General features: G+C 41.5%; 1 protein-coding gene across 1 annotated transcript in view; it reads left to right on the top strand.

Annotated features, from left to right (window-relative positions):
* The first annotated feature begins 3,722 nt into the window (after nucleotides 1–3,722).
* LOC102783545 (gamma-enolase) overlaps nucleotides 3,723–14,286 on the top strand; it is a 29,814-nt gene continuing 19,250 nt past the window's right edge. Inside the window, exon 1 of the mRNA XM_087834537.1 lies at nucleotides 3,723–3,816. The gene's annotated coding sequence lies outside the window, so the exon portion shown is untranslated. The remainder of the gene's footprint in view (nucleotides 3,817–14,286) is intronic.

Raw genomic sequence — 14,286 nt, 5'->3', positions numbered from 1 at the left:
CCACCTGAGCTAGAGCACAAGCTTATTTCTAATCTTCTGCTCAGTTTTCAATTTTCAGAGCTTATATTCTACTGTCTTTAAACATTTTCTTTCTTTGAGATTTGTGGTTAAATTATGTCTCTTCTTTCTATTATTATTCATTGTGTTTTTTGTCACGGATTTTTTAAAATACATGCGTCTAAAATAGAAAGTAAAACAGTTTTATCGTGCTCAAACAAAACCAGGACAACAGAGAAGTGGTTTCACCCATTTTTGGTTGAGAAGAAAATGATTTAAAAGATAATCTAAAACAGTCCCTGGATGGACAATCAGAGGTCATCTTAGCATTAAAAGGTGCAACATAGAGCCACATAATCGAATTTAAAACTGATATTTGAGGTTAGCATTATAGATTAGTATTAATAACCTGGCTCCAGTTCAATAAAATGTAAAAACCACACATAGACTGACAGATTTTCCTCAGTGATCACCAGAGGGAGATAAAATACACACTGAGGGTACTTTTGTTTTTCATTTTAGGGTCACTGTCAAGGGCCATTTGACATGTTTTAACACAACCGGAGAGCGTCCTGCTGTTCTCTGCTACTTCAGAAATCTCCATGGATTCATTCACTCCACACTTGCTGACGTTTCCATTTGAGCAACGAAAAAATTAGGAAAAGATTTCAAATTGAAGGCACCTTTAAAACGAGCAATTCAGCCTGTAACGTGTTACATTTTTTGTAGCTGTTTAACAAAACATGTTAAATTTAATTGTATATTAGTATTAGCCACTGAATGCTGGCCCTGCTTGTTTAATCTATAGACAGCATGGATGTAACACTGAGAAATCGCTCGTCGGTTAATGAATCCTGTTTTGGAGCCTCATGCTGATAGTTTTTGCCTTCGCTATCTTGGCTAACAACTATACTTTATTTACAAAACAAAACACCCCGATATAATATTTTATTCAATATGACCTGAAATGAGTGGCTAAGGCAGAAAATGATTATTTACTGCAGTAATAGAGCGAAGAGTCCAAACTTTTTTCCAACAGTCTTCTGTGCAAACAGATTTCTTTTTGCAACTAGAGGTGTTGCCCCCTGCTGGCCATTAAAAATGCCTTAAAACAAGTTTAAAATAGATTTTAAACATTTAAAAGATACATTTTAAGTCATCCAAGAAATAACTAAGTATATTATAGTATATTATACAAGTTCTTACACCAATCTAATCTAATATGTTTCCCTTGACCGCAGTGGAAAGCAGCGTGAGGTCAGGGAAGTTCTGCTGTGTCGAAATGATCAGACTCTGGTCGATAATGAGTTAGGAATTGGATGTGGACAGTTCATAAGCTTGTAAAAACAGCCATGTAGATGAGTATGAGTGAATATGTAAGCTGGTCCTCTGTATTATGTCTTTAATAGGGATAAATCTGTTTGTTTGGTTGGCCCGGTCAGCACTGATGTGCTGGAGGTGAAGAGAGACCTCGCCGAGGGAAAGGCTTGTCGACCTTCAGCGATAATGCAGCAGAAAATTAGATAATTACAACGCGAGGTGCTCCTCTATTACTCCGTCCCTCTGGATGGCCTCGCTGTTTTGCTCACTTCACAAGCATTTCATTGCTTTTTGATCTCATTGGTGCTTTTTGGGGGAAAAAATCCTCTTTGTTGCTCCCTCATGTTTTTTTCTCATCTGCCCCCATTTATTTCTCTCTCTCTCTCTCCTTCTGTATATATATGTTTCTCTTAGTCGCTCGCCCATAGCTAACCACAGGGATTGATGCCAATGACTATGTGCCGCTTGTCTCCCAAAGATAATCCCATTAAACTCAGGAATTTAATTATAGATTATCTCACACGCTCGCACACACACAGAAGCGCACCCAGAGTCGTTCACACAGGTGGATGTACGCACCTGCCCGATAATACTCTTGCATGCAGGCAAAGACACACCGTAATAGACGACCGTGACACACACTGAGCACACACTGGCTTCACCCTTTTGCCCTATCAATGTGTATCAGTGTCACTCTCAGCATTAGCAGCGTCACCGGTCTGTTTTTAGAGCAGCAAGGACACAGCTCAACACGATTCTGCACAGAACAAAGGAAGAACAATGAAGTTACGGTGAGCTCTGTCCAGAACGCAGTCACAGTTCCTGTAAACTCATCAGTTTAGAAGCATTTTCAGGACACGACGGTGGATTTGCGCCGCAGGCCAGAATTTGATTTGGTGAGAGTAAAATTTTATTGGTGAAAGATCAGTGGAGTCTTTGGTTACACCACCATAACTTAACCAAGTTACAAACAAATGAGGCAACATCACAACACCAGTGAAAAAATAGAGATATAGGTTTTAGTTAAATCACGATTACAAGTTAATATGGAAAGCACCTTCGCTGTGTGGTAAAAAGTGGATAAATTAGCGTGTACGTGCATTAAAGGGACAAAACTAAAAATCAAAACAGAAGAAACAAAGCTGGTTAGTTTCTCAAGAGCATTTCTTTCATCTCTCATTCTGTAAAGAGTAAACATGCTTTTAGCCTTCTGCCCTTACACATGGATATCTACTCCAGTATAAGAGAAAAACATCTGCTGGGTAAAAATGAATAGGATGCACAAAATATGAAATCCAGGCAATTCATTTTCTTTTTACAGACTTCCAAACAATCAGTAAATTAGCTGCTGGAACTGACAGCCCTATCATATCTGTTATTAACCTCTGTCTCTCTTCCACAGCATGTCTTTATCCTGTCTTCCTTCTCTCACCCCAACCAATCACAGCAGATGGCCCCGCCCCTCCCTGAGCCTGGTTCTGCCGGAGGTTTCTTCCTGTTAAAAGGGAGTTTTTCCTTCCCACTGTCGCCAAAGTGCTGCTCATAGGGGGTCATATGATTGTTGGGTTTTTCTCTGTATCTATGAAGCGCCTTGAGGCGACTTTTGTTGTGATTTGGCGCTATATAAATAAAATTGAATTGAATTGAATTGAATTGAACTATAAACAGCTTCAATTTAAGGCTTGTGGTTTTATTCAAGCACTGAATCATCATAAACTTAGGTTATATATGCTTAAATGCAGATTTTTGGTAATTACGCTCTGTAAACTTTACATTTTCACCACCAGGGGGCAGCATTTTGCCAGTCGGTATGTTGCTACTGTTCTTTAATTTCTGATATTTCTCTTTTAGCCCTTCCTCGTGTCCCCACAAGGATTTTCCCGTTTTCAGGCAAACATTGTAACTAACAGTTGATGTGTTTAATGACCCGCCTGGTTAAACGGGTTAAATCAGTATTACAGGGAAGTACAGCACGGCCATAGTTCAACTTCACTCGATATCTTTTTAGTGCAACACACAATTTTTGCTTGTTATGTCATATTTATCTCCCTACAACATGAGCATTACACACACCGAGCATCGTGTCGTGTGAGTGTAGTGGAGAAGGCTCAATTATGTAACCATATATACATCAGCTGAACCCCACTGCAGCACCAGAGAGAGGCAGGGAGACACGCAGCGCGAGAACCGGTCCTGCCTTCATCTATTTTTACCTCCTCTGTCAGGCAAAGAGCCTCTGCACCCCATCCTCATCCCTCCGTCCATCTCCTCCTTTTTAATTAACCCTCCTCTTCCTCTCCCCGTCTCCCTTCTGAGTCATCTCCCTCCTCCCTCTGACACACACTCGCACATATATATCACCCCCTCCTCCTCTCCTCTCCTCTTCCTCCTCCCCTCCTGTTTCTCTCTCTCTCATCGCTCTGCCTCTCCAGTATTTTCTCAGTCGCCGTAAAAGGCAGAACTCACTCACACACACACACACACACACACCGGCGTCAGGTAAAGGCAGGAAATCCTCTCTTCCTCTTTGCATCTTTGTGTTCCTGCATCATTGTGATTGCGTGTCTTTTCTGTGTGCTGCATAGCGGATACAGAAGGTTGTGCACGAGAATGAGATGCTTCAGTTTTTAGGTCTTACTGCATGTGTGTGTGTGAGAGGTCGTAGTCCAACTGTGTGTGTGTGTGTGTGTGTGTGTGTAAGACCGGAAGTCATGCATGTGTGTGCACGTACTGAAAGATGTGTGTAAGCATCAGTTTTAGATGTGTGTCTAAATGTTGCATTGTTGTGGCTTTCAAAAATGTACGTGTGCGTTTACAGGAGGAAGGAAATGATGTGTATTTGTCTGTGTGTGTTTTGGCAACGTGCACATTATGTGTGTGAGCAACCTCTTGCAGTCAAGAACGCGTTGGTTTGATGTCTTGTGGCAGCTTGTGTGTGTGTGTGTGTGTGTGTGTGTGTGAGAGAGCTGCAGGTTTAGATGCTAATTTGTGGTTTATTTATGTGTGTCATGGCTTTTTGTGTGTGTGAGCTGGTTTGTGAGAGGGGGAGGAGGGTTACAGCTTTCAACTGTCATTATGAGGTGTGTGTGTGTGTGTTTGCTAGATGTGTTATGACAAACCATCTAACAGAAAATGTGTGTGTCTGTTCGCTGCCTGCATTTCCTTTGGTTTCTTGTAAAATGGCTGTCAAGTGTGTTGTGTGTGTATTTGGTCATGTGAGTCTTGGCTGTAGGAATGCTGTGTGTGTGTGTGTGTGTGTGTGTGTGTGTGTGTGTGTGTGTGTGTATGATCCTGCAGTCAGTTATGTTTGAGTCCTCGGTGCATCAACCGTGTATGTGTTTGATTGAGAGGCACAAATAGGTGTGTGTGTGTGTGTTTGTTAGTGCTTTTGCAGCAGGTACATTTATGAGTGGGGGTTGACTGAAGCAACAAATATTAATAAATAAAGAACAGCGGTGAAAATTGATATGACATGAGATACAACGAGATGTTATTAAAACAACAATATTTCATAACTTGTCCTACGTTCAGCTTTTACAGCAGGAATCATTATTTAATCATCAAGGGAAAAGGAACAAACGATAACTGAAAAAAGGAAAGTTAAGGGTTTTGAAAGTGTTTGCAGACTAGTGAAATGAATGCGGGCGACCTGGTGGTGCATGCTGACTTTAATGGCCTCAGGTGTGGACGTGAGGTGTGTGATGGACTGGTGATCTATTCAGGGTGTGTCTCACCTCTTACTGTATGAAAGCCGGGATAAGTTCAAGCTACGCTTTGTCAGTAAACTACAGAAATGGATGGATGAAGTATATATGATTAAAAAAATAGTGAGATATAGATTTTAACTGATTTGAAGCAGTGATAGATGTTTATTTTTTGCTGTATACATGTCACTTTTCAAGCAAAAAGGATGAATGCATCATGCATTTGTCTTACTTTGTGGCTAGCTTCTCTCTTTATTGCAGCTGGTTTGTTGTTTTTCATCCTCTAACCAGCGAACATCTCAGAAAGAAAGAAGCTCTATCTCGTGCATTTGAGCTTCCAGCATGAGCACCCATGGTCCCATCGTAAGTCGACAGTTTTAAGGCTGATTGAATACAACATGAGGCCTGTTTTGTATATTTCAGTAACAATTAGAGCCAAAAAGGACTGAGGGTGAGCTTCACTGTGTGACTGACTAGTTGCTAGCCTACGCAGTGTCCATCGATTTCACAGTCAGCTCCATGACTGCTAGTTTTAAAAAGCTGACATGGCTCAGCTTCGGGCTTCACAGCGGGACTTCAGAAACCAGTGGGAGACGCCATGGTTGCTTTGGAAATCTTATATTTACTGTCTGTACATATAATGGCTTCGAGGCCTTTGTGGGAGTGCACTTTGAAGTCTGTGACTTCCTGAGTTGAGTCTCCAGGTTCAGAGGTTTAATTGATTTTTTAACAATGATTCTTGAGCATGTCACGCTGGGAAATAGCCACTATGACACAGGTGTCGAACTCCAGGCCTCGAGGGCCGGTGTCCTGCAGGTTTTATGTGTGTCCTTGATCCAACACAGCTGATTTAAATGGCTAAATGACCTCCTCAACATATCCTGAAGTTCTCCAGAAGCCTGGTAATGACCTAATCATTTGATTCAGGTGTGTTGACCCAGGGTGAGATCTAAAACCTGCAGGACACCGGCCCTCGAGGCCTGGAGTTCGACACCCCTGCACTATGACATTCTGCCATTTTTACTCATATAGCCAATAAGATCACAGGTCAAGTGAGAAGTAGCTTCATTTCCTCATAGACATCTTTTTTTGAAACCACAGGCTTTACCGCCTTCTGCGCTGACTTCACTTTCCAGAAAGAGAAGCTACGTCAGTCTTTGTCTACAGTCTAAGCACCATCAGCTGTTCCTCTCAAAGAGTCAAAGGTTAAGAGTAGCACATCAGTCAGTTTAATAATTTGGCACATTTGCAAAAATGTTGTTTAATGTGTTTTGTAATTTTAGACCGAATGAATAAAAGTGCATCCATCCATCTCAAAGGTTTAGCATCTGTTTACACACTATAGTGACTCAACTTCCCTTGAGGGAGAAGAGGCATGAGTCTGTAACATGAATCATTAACACTTCGTTTGCTTATGGTCAGAGTGGATCTGAGATTGTGAATAGAAGTCAGATCGCACGATGATCTTTGTGTCTCAGGAAAACTATTTGTTACTGGAAATTTTAATCAGAATCAGAATCAGAATACTTTATTAATCCCGAAGGAAATTAGGGAGTGTATCTCACACTTTCAGGATGGATGGATTCTTTATCATTGCACATATACAGCTGTATGAATAAATATTAAAGAGACTTTTATTTCTGTTGCAAAAATCCGTCTGGAATCAGGGACTCCAGCTTTCCTTGGTGGCGGTGATTTCTTGCTAAAATGTGTTTGTGTGATTCTACAGTCAGTCTTCACTGTGTGTGTTTTCAGTCTGATGCTTTTTAATATGGCAGCACTGAAAAAACCCCAACATGTCTCTGATTTCTTGGAAAATGGCTGTACAGAGCGCGCGTGTGTGTGTTGGCAGCAGGAGTCAAATGCGTGTGCGTTTGTGTTTGATCCGACGCTTGATTGTGTTGTGGTCTGGTGTATCAGCAGCGCGTGTTCGGTTGCTGTGACGTGTGGGCGGACGTTAAGTGTGCGCGAGTACCTGCGATAATCGCCAGCTGAAGCTACACGTGTGTAAACGTCGACACATTATCAGCATTACATACAGTATGTGTGAGACTGCTTCACTTCCCAAGTGTGTGCCATAATCAGCCTTCTGTTCCCTGCCTCCCTCCTCCTCCTCCTCCCCTTCATCCCTCCATCTCCCCTCTGTTCTCCAGCCAAACACAGTCATTTAATTATTTATCTTTCCCTCTTTTCTCCTCTTTTTATCTCTCTCTATCGCTCTCTCGCCCTCCCTCATTTCCACTCACTCTCCATTTTGTCCTTCATCACTCCCTCCCTCTCTCCTTCCTCTTGGCCATTCCCTATGTCTCTCTCTCTTTCAGTTTGCATATATTTAAAGCCACATTTTAGCACTTGTTCCTCTGTCTTTGCCTTTTTCTCTCCTTCTACGGCTGCTTTCATTTGTTTTGTTTACGTGTTATTTATGAAAATAAATGAACTGAAAGTGTTAAAAATAGATTGTAAATAATAATCAGGCCTTTCACTCACAGGAATAAATACTGACCTTTGCATCTGTTTGCTCTTTGCTGTATATAAAACATGGCAGCATGAATTGCATCACCCAGTAATTTGTGCACTCCTGTTTGAAGCTTTTAGTTGGAAATTTTGGTCGTGTCCAAATTCATGGGCTGCATCCTTCTGAGGCCGCATTTGTAGACCGATTACGTCACAGCGACGCGCCGAAGGCTGTCCAAATTCGTAGACTCCTCCGAATGCAGCCGACAAATGCGTCCTCCTTTTCCCCGAATTTGAAGGATGGGTCGGGTGTGTCCTTCGTGGCCCACCATATCCCAGAATTCATAGCGCGGCCCAGCCAAACTCCAGTTTCCAACAATGGCGGCCGCTACTAAGTTTTAAAATTACTCTTATTAATCTTTCTGGGTCACAAAATAAACTTTTAACATATTTTCAGGCGAGAAAGTAGCTGTGTAAACATCAAATATCTGCTCGGTTTATCAAGATATTGCATATTTGCAAAAGTGCTTCAACGTTTTCGGAGACGTCTGCTACCCACCAGTTCGATAGCAAGCCGGGAGCTCGAGGGTCACTGAAGCCGCCAAGAACGGCACAACTCCCGGCACATCATTTTCAGATCACCGCGGACTTTCGCTACTTAGGTTAAACGTGATATATAAGTCACTTAGACAACCTAAAAATGTTATTTTTTGGCTTTTTTCAGTGTTTTATTTGTTCGTGAGTAAATCAGTTTGGCTGAGATTAAAGTTATTAGATTAGATAAGATAAAATAAAACTTTATTAATCCATCGGGTGGGTTCCTCCGGGATTTTCACACAGCTGAATAAACGTCAAACAGAAAACTGATTAAACAGAAGTGTGAGACGGTCGAGAATTTACGCCAATGTCCTGTTATATTTTAGATAGCAAGGAGCAGACAGTTTATTAAACTCCACCGAGACAGCGGTGATGCTAATCAGAAGGCTAGACCGTCCCATTTCCCCAGCCGTTTACTTCCAGCCTACCTGACCTTCTGAGGACTCGGCCCAAGGTCGGGTCCTCAGGAGGATGCAGCCCATGAATTTGGACACAACCTTTGTCGCCTTGTGTTTTGGTGCCAGAATGAGTGATCCTAATTGGTTGAGAGCAACATAATTAGCTAATGCTAGCTAGCTTGGTTTGCAACCATAGACTATTCATAAAAAAGATGTCTTGAAGTTCATTTAGAAAATATGTTTACTATTAGTCCAGAAGGGAGATGAACCAGGGGATGTTTTCAGTGTGACTGACCAGGTGTAAATGGTCTCGCTAGAAGTCTGACTAGCTATCCAAACAGCTAAACATGAACCCAGGAACTCCAGACAATAGATGAGATCTTATAAAGTTTACTGGTTCTTTCATTTTGTGAAACTGTAACAATAAAGCATATGTGGAAATGTACATTACTCATCTGTACTGTTAACAACAACATGTGCCTTAAACCAATTACCTAACAATGCATTTGGGAAGCTAGCATGACGATTAGCACCGCTAATTAGCATATGAACTGGCGATCTCATTTACATATGAATAGCACATTGAAAACTTAACTGTGGTCCATCACACATAAAGACAACACTTGAAGTGTCTCATTGCTTTTTACCATTAAATACTTACAGACAATGCTTTAACAAACACCCAAAAGAAGGACATGAATGTGGCGCGGCCATCTTCAAACAGCATAGCAAGAAAACATCCACTTCCTGTTTAACTCTTCTTCTACTGTCACAAAATATCGACTTAAAGGGGCCACAGGGTGGAACATTTTACTAACATTTAAAACATGAAATTAACTAAGCAGTAACATAACACCAGGCATTAACCAGTAAGTGAGCAGCACAGCCAGATGTTGTCCAGTTCCAAACCAGCTGAGACTTCATAGTGGGACTTCTTTAGCTACTGGGTGATGTCATGGTCACTACATTCATCTATTTATATAAAGTCTATGCCAGACTAGACTGGTTTAATGTCAGACAATATTTTCACAGACCGGCTTTTAAGGTGTCGCAGATAAATACAGCAAAATAAAATAAAATGACCGAGACAAAAACGGTGGTATTTTGTAAATATAATAATAAACATGAATTCACTGTGTAATTGTGTAACTTTATTAGCAGCCTCCTCTCTGCCCCTTAATGCTCTCTGGTCGCTATGGTAACGTGTAAATATTTCACAACTGCAACACGGGAAAAGACCCAGGGAAACCCATAAATTTCAAACCCGAGCCTCAACTCTCGACTCAACCGGTACCAGTCCGTGGAAGTTGCGCACCGCTGGTCTGTGCCATGAGTCAGTTTATGAGTCATATAAAACAGCTAGAGACCAAAATCATTGTAAACATGTTTATTTCTGCTGTAAAGATGATCAAGTTGAACACCGTAACATTGGAGTCCATGGGGAATGACTCCGTTTGGAGCCTCCAGTGGCCATCAGGGGACCTGCAGTTTTTGGCACTTAAGCGTTGCCTTTATTTCTCAGCCTTGATGGGTGCCATTTGATTAAAGTACAGCCTACACGGGCACACAGAGTAGGAGGGAAGGAAACAGATGGTAACGTTTGCCACATTAGCCATGCACCGTGCAATAACTAATGCTCCTGCGAAGTGGGAAATGCCATCAAAGTCCTCAGCTCCTCAGCTGCTAGCAGTGCAGGAAGAACATTAGTTACGTTAGGTGTTGGATTGTGGAGCATTTTGAGCACCATTAAATTAGATCAGTGTTCATTCATGCAGTCTGAAGGCTTTCTTTTAGTGCTTCAAAATGTGGTATATCGTAGGTACAGAAAGTAGATTTGGTTGTTTTAAATATTTTGTGAGTTTATGAAGAATTTGAGGGTAAAACGAGTAGGTGGTGTTATTTTTATAGGCTGTATTCTTCCTCTCGCTCATTTCTCTCCGTCTCTTCTGATGATTTTCATCACATCTGTCTCGCTCTTTTTCCTTTGATCCTTTTGTCCCTCCAGCCACATGCAGAGACACACCGAGTTGACGTTTTCCTATTTCTTTCCTTTCCTTGTGTGCCCTCATCTCACTCTCCCTTCTCCTCGTTCACTTCCTCTCCGGCACGCCCTCTTTTGGTGCTGGTACGTTTTCTGCTGAGCTCTGCAGTCTCTGGTAGGTGTGGTGTGTTCATGGGTTCCATCCCTCTCTGCTGCTGCTGCTGTTGCTGTAGAGCTTACGTAATACACAGCAACGTGCCCAAACAGCACCGGGCGAGATGGAGAGAGAACGAGAGAGAGGAGAGAAAAGAGGGATGGAAACGAGGGTAATGAGATAATCCCATTAAGGTAGTGACAGATCAGGAAGCAAGAACGTGTGTGTGGATATGAGATTGCTGCATGCAGTTAGTAGTGATATTAATGCACAACTTACATTCAAATGTCTTCATATTAAAAGAATTGCCTCAGACTATGAAACAAACATAATGAGGTTTCTCGATGCATTAAGACACACGTCTCTTTTCCTTTGCAGGCTGTAGGAGGCACTAAAATATTTTTTCTCTGCATAAATGAGTGAAACCATGACTGGGAGGCCACACAGCAGATGACGCAAGACCTATATATCTGCAAGGCCCTTGAACAGTCCTGATACAATAATGCTAGAATTAAATCTCCAGGCAGTCACTCGGTCGCCTTAGGAAAGCAAGTTTTACCTCGTGAAACTATAACAGTTTAGATGGAAACTGGGGATTGTGGGGTTTCTGCTGCTCCAGCCCAGGGAGGAACTGTTTGGAAAAGTCTGCAGTACGGCAGGGTGGGGCTCCAAACAGCACCAAAACTTTAAAAAAAGAAATAATTAAACCACCCACACATCCAGAGCGAGCTGACGCTTCAGTATGCTGGTGGCACCTTACTGTATCTGCTTTCTCTTCTGCTGAGCACCATTTATACACTTTACTCATTTTGCTGACACTTTTATCTCCTGAGACTTACGAGTGTAAGAACTGAATAAGCATAAATTTTCATAAACGCCACAATAAACCAATGGCGAAGGGAAAATGGGTGGAAATAATGTCCCTGAGCTGCGCAGAGCAATCGTGATAGAGCAGTGCTGAGCGAAGGAGTCAGAGGACAAGAGGAGTAATGTGACTTTGCATTGGGTTAAAAGGAACACACAAGGGACATCGTGTACCTGGTGGAAGAGAAAGAAGGTGACACCTGGAATTAAAAAACAGAAACAAACGCTGTTTGATGTTTGCAGGAAAGATTCACATAAACAAAAAGGGTTTGTGAGTCAGATAAACACCGGGGGAAATAACAGAGGAAGAAGAAAGATCGCACAAGGACATAAATTATATAGAAAAATAGAAAAAAGTGACAGAAATCACTTTTTAAAATGTGCTCCCACAGGAACACCGGCAGGTTAACTCGACAATAAAACGAATGAAGACAGGCCAAGGAGACCGTCTTTATTTATTTCACCCGGCTCGTTTTTCTGTTTATGTTTCTACAGTTGGAAGATTTGGTCTCATGTTACATGTTAAGTATATTAAATCTCAGACTTTAGTTTATAACCTGTTAAAAAGGTTAACCAATGAGTTCAGAGCATTTTGTGTAGATGAACTCATAATTAAAATCATTAGTTTCCACCATGCTTAACAGCAGGACTCACACTTTGTTTCTTTGGTTGTTTGGTTGATTTGGAATCCTTAATATCAGCATTTTAAACACCTCCGTGTTTTTCTTCTGGAGCCAGCAGTGACCGTAGTTGGACTAAAGGGTGACCTGCTAACTGATCAACTAAGTCTAATTACATCCAATACCTGTGCACACATAGACACCTGCTAACTAAGCACCAGTCCTATAAAACACAACAATCCGACACATGTGGAGCACAAAGCTTTTCAGACAGGATTCATCTGCAGTTAGAGGCTGCCTGTGTTTGCGCTGGTCGATGAAAGCGGCCGTGATCCTAACTTTAAAAGCATTTATCGTACTAGGCTCTAATCATATTATTTTTCATGTCTGCGCATGTAGTTTTACAATTTCACTGGCAGCTGGAAGCCAGTAAACTACTGTAAACCTTTTACAGTAAAGCTCCTATGAAGACTGCAAATTTCATTGTCTTTGCATCATTTCCAATGACGTTACTCTAAATGGCATTTACAGAAAAACCTCCCCTTGCTGTAAATGTAATGGAATTGGAGTAGTGAAGACTTACTTTAAAACTTGCCTGTAGCTATGGCAGTGTCATAGTATTCAATCAGCAGAAACGAGCTACAGTGAGACTTTTGAAGCCAACTTTTTGGGGAAGTACAATTTTTTTAATTTGCATTTTTCAACCCCAACTTTTTTGAAAAGTACTCTGATCCCAGATCATACTCTCTGAAACATATTTAAATCTTAATATGACCACAATTTACACAACAATCATCACATTGTGTTAAATAAGACTTATATAGGGTGACTCAAGATTTCCAGAGAAAGTTGCACTCTGCTGGTCTTCCATATTTCAGAGATAGAAAATTAAAGTGACATACCCTCTGTTGTGCATTCACACAACGTGGAGCTGATTTATCATTATTGTGATTCAATTGAACTTCTAAAACAATGTTGCCATATCATATTTATACGTCTGTAACCAAAAAAGATGTATTGTACAGAGATATGAGGATGAGCTCTTCCTCCGAGCCTCCATATTTCTGTCAGTGCATCTGAAGAGGACAGCCTCGGCGCCAGGTTTCTGCAAGCTAGCCGGGAGCCAGATTTAGCTCACAGATCAATAAAGTATTCATACAGTACGGAGGGATGAGGACGGCATAAAAAGCCCCTTTTTGATGTATCGCTGCAGTTACGACGCTGAGTGCCTGGACTGTCAATGAGAAGGAAGAGGGGAAACACCACCGGAGGAGAACAGAATTAATGAAAGCTTCAAATGCTCTTGAGGTTAAGGCAATAATGTCACAGTGGTGCAGAAATTAAAAATTCAACATCAAAGTGATGGAATACATTTTTAATCTTGTGCTGTGGAGTTCAGTGTCTCTGGCTGAGGAACAGAATTTGAAAGCTTTAAGTTAGTTAAGGGTACACGAGAGAACGAAAGGCCAGCGAAAGAGGCTTTCTTGGTTCTTCGTGAGCCATCTTTGACTTTTGTGTCTTTAAAAGCTGATATTTAAATCATCTTAATCGTATTCTAACATTTGCTCGACTAAAGGAAACCTCCTTCTCTCTGGTTTGCACGAAAGCTCACAAAACTCTCGCCTCCATGTAGTTCAGAGTGCAGCAGCTCGGCTTCTTTCTGGTTTTAGCAGATGGTGTCACATCACCACAATCCTGGCTTCTCTCCACTGGCTCGAAAATGGGTTTGAAAATTGAAAAGATCGTTTTCAAAGCATGTCTGTGTCTAACTTATCCATAACAGAATGAACATAAAAAACAAAGAGAACCAGGAGGTGTAAAAGTAATACTGACAGCTGAGGAGGGTTAAGGCTTCCTTTATTACCTCATTTAGCAGAGGATACACTAGACCAGCGGTCCCCAACCCCCGGGCCTCGGACCGGTACCGGAGAGTTGAGGTTCAGGTGTGAAATGTATAGTTTTCAGGGTTTTTATCGGTTTTCAGTGTTATTTTGTTATCGTTTTTATCGTTAACTCGGTTTTCCTGGGTCTTTTCACGTGTGTTATGAATAAATCTTCTTTTTTTTGGTACCGGTTCTAGTTTTATTTTGTTGTATTTATCCGCGACACCTTAAAGGCCGGTCCGTGAAAATATTGTCGGGCATAAACCGGTCCGTGGCGCAAAAAAGGTTGGAGACCGCTGCACTAGACCATCCTT

This window comes from Neolamprologus brichardi, chromosome 22, assembly GCF_056152115.1.
Source record: "Neolamprologus brichardi isolate AB-2024 chromosome 22, ASM5615211v1, whole genome shotgun sequence".
In the NCBI taxonomy this organism is placed as follows: Eukaryota; Metazoa; Chordata; class Actinopteri; order Cichliformes; family Cichlidae; genus Neolamprologus; species Neolamprologus brichardi.
This window is presented reverse-complemented; position numbering and strand designations above follow the sequence as displayed.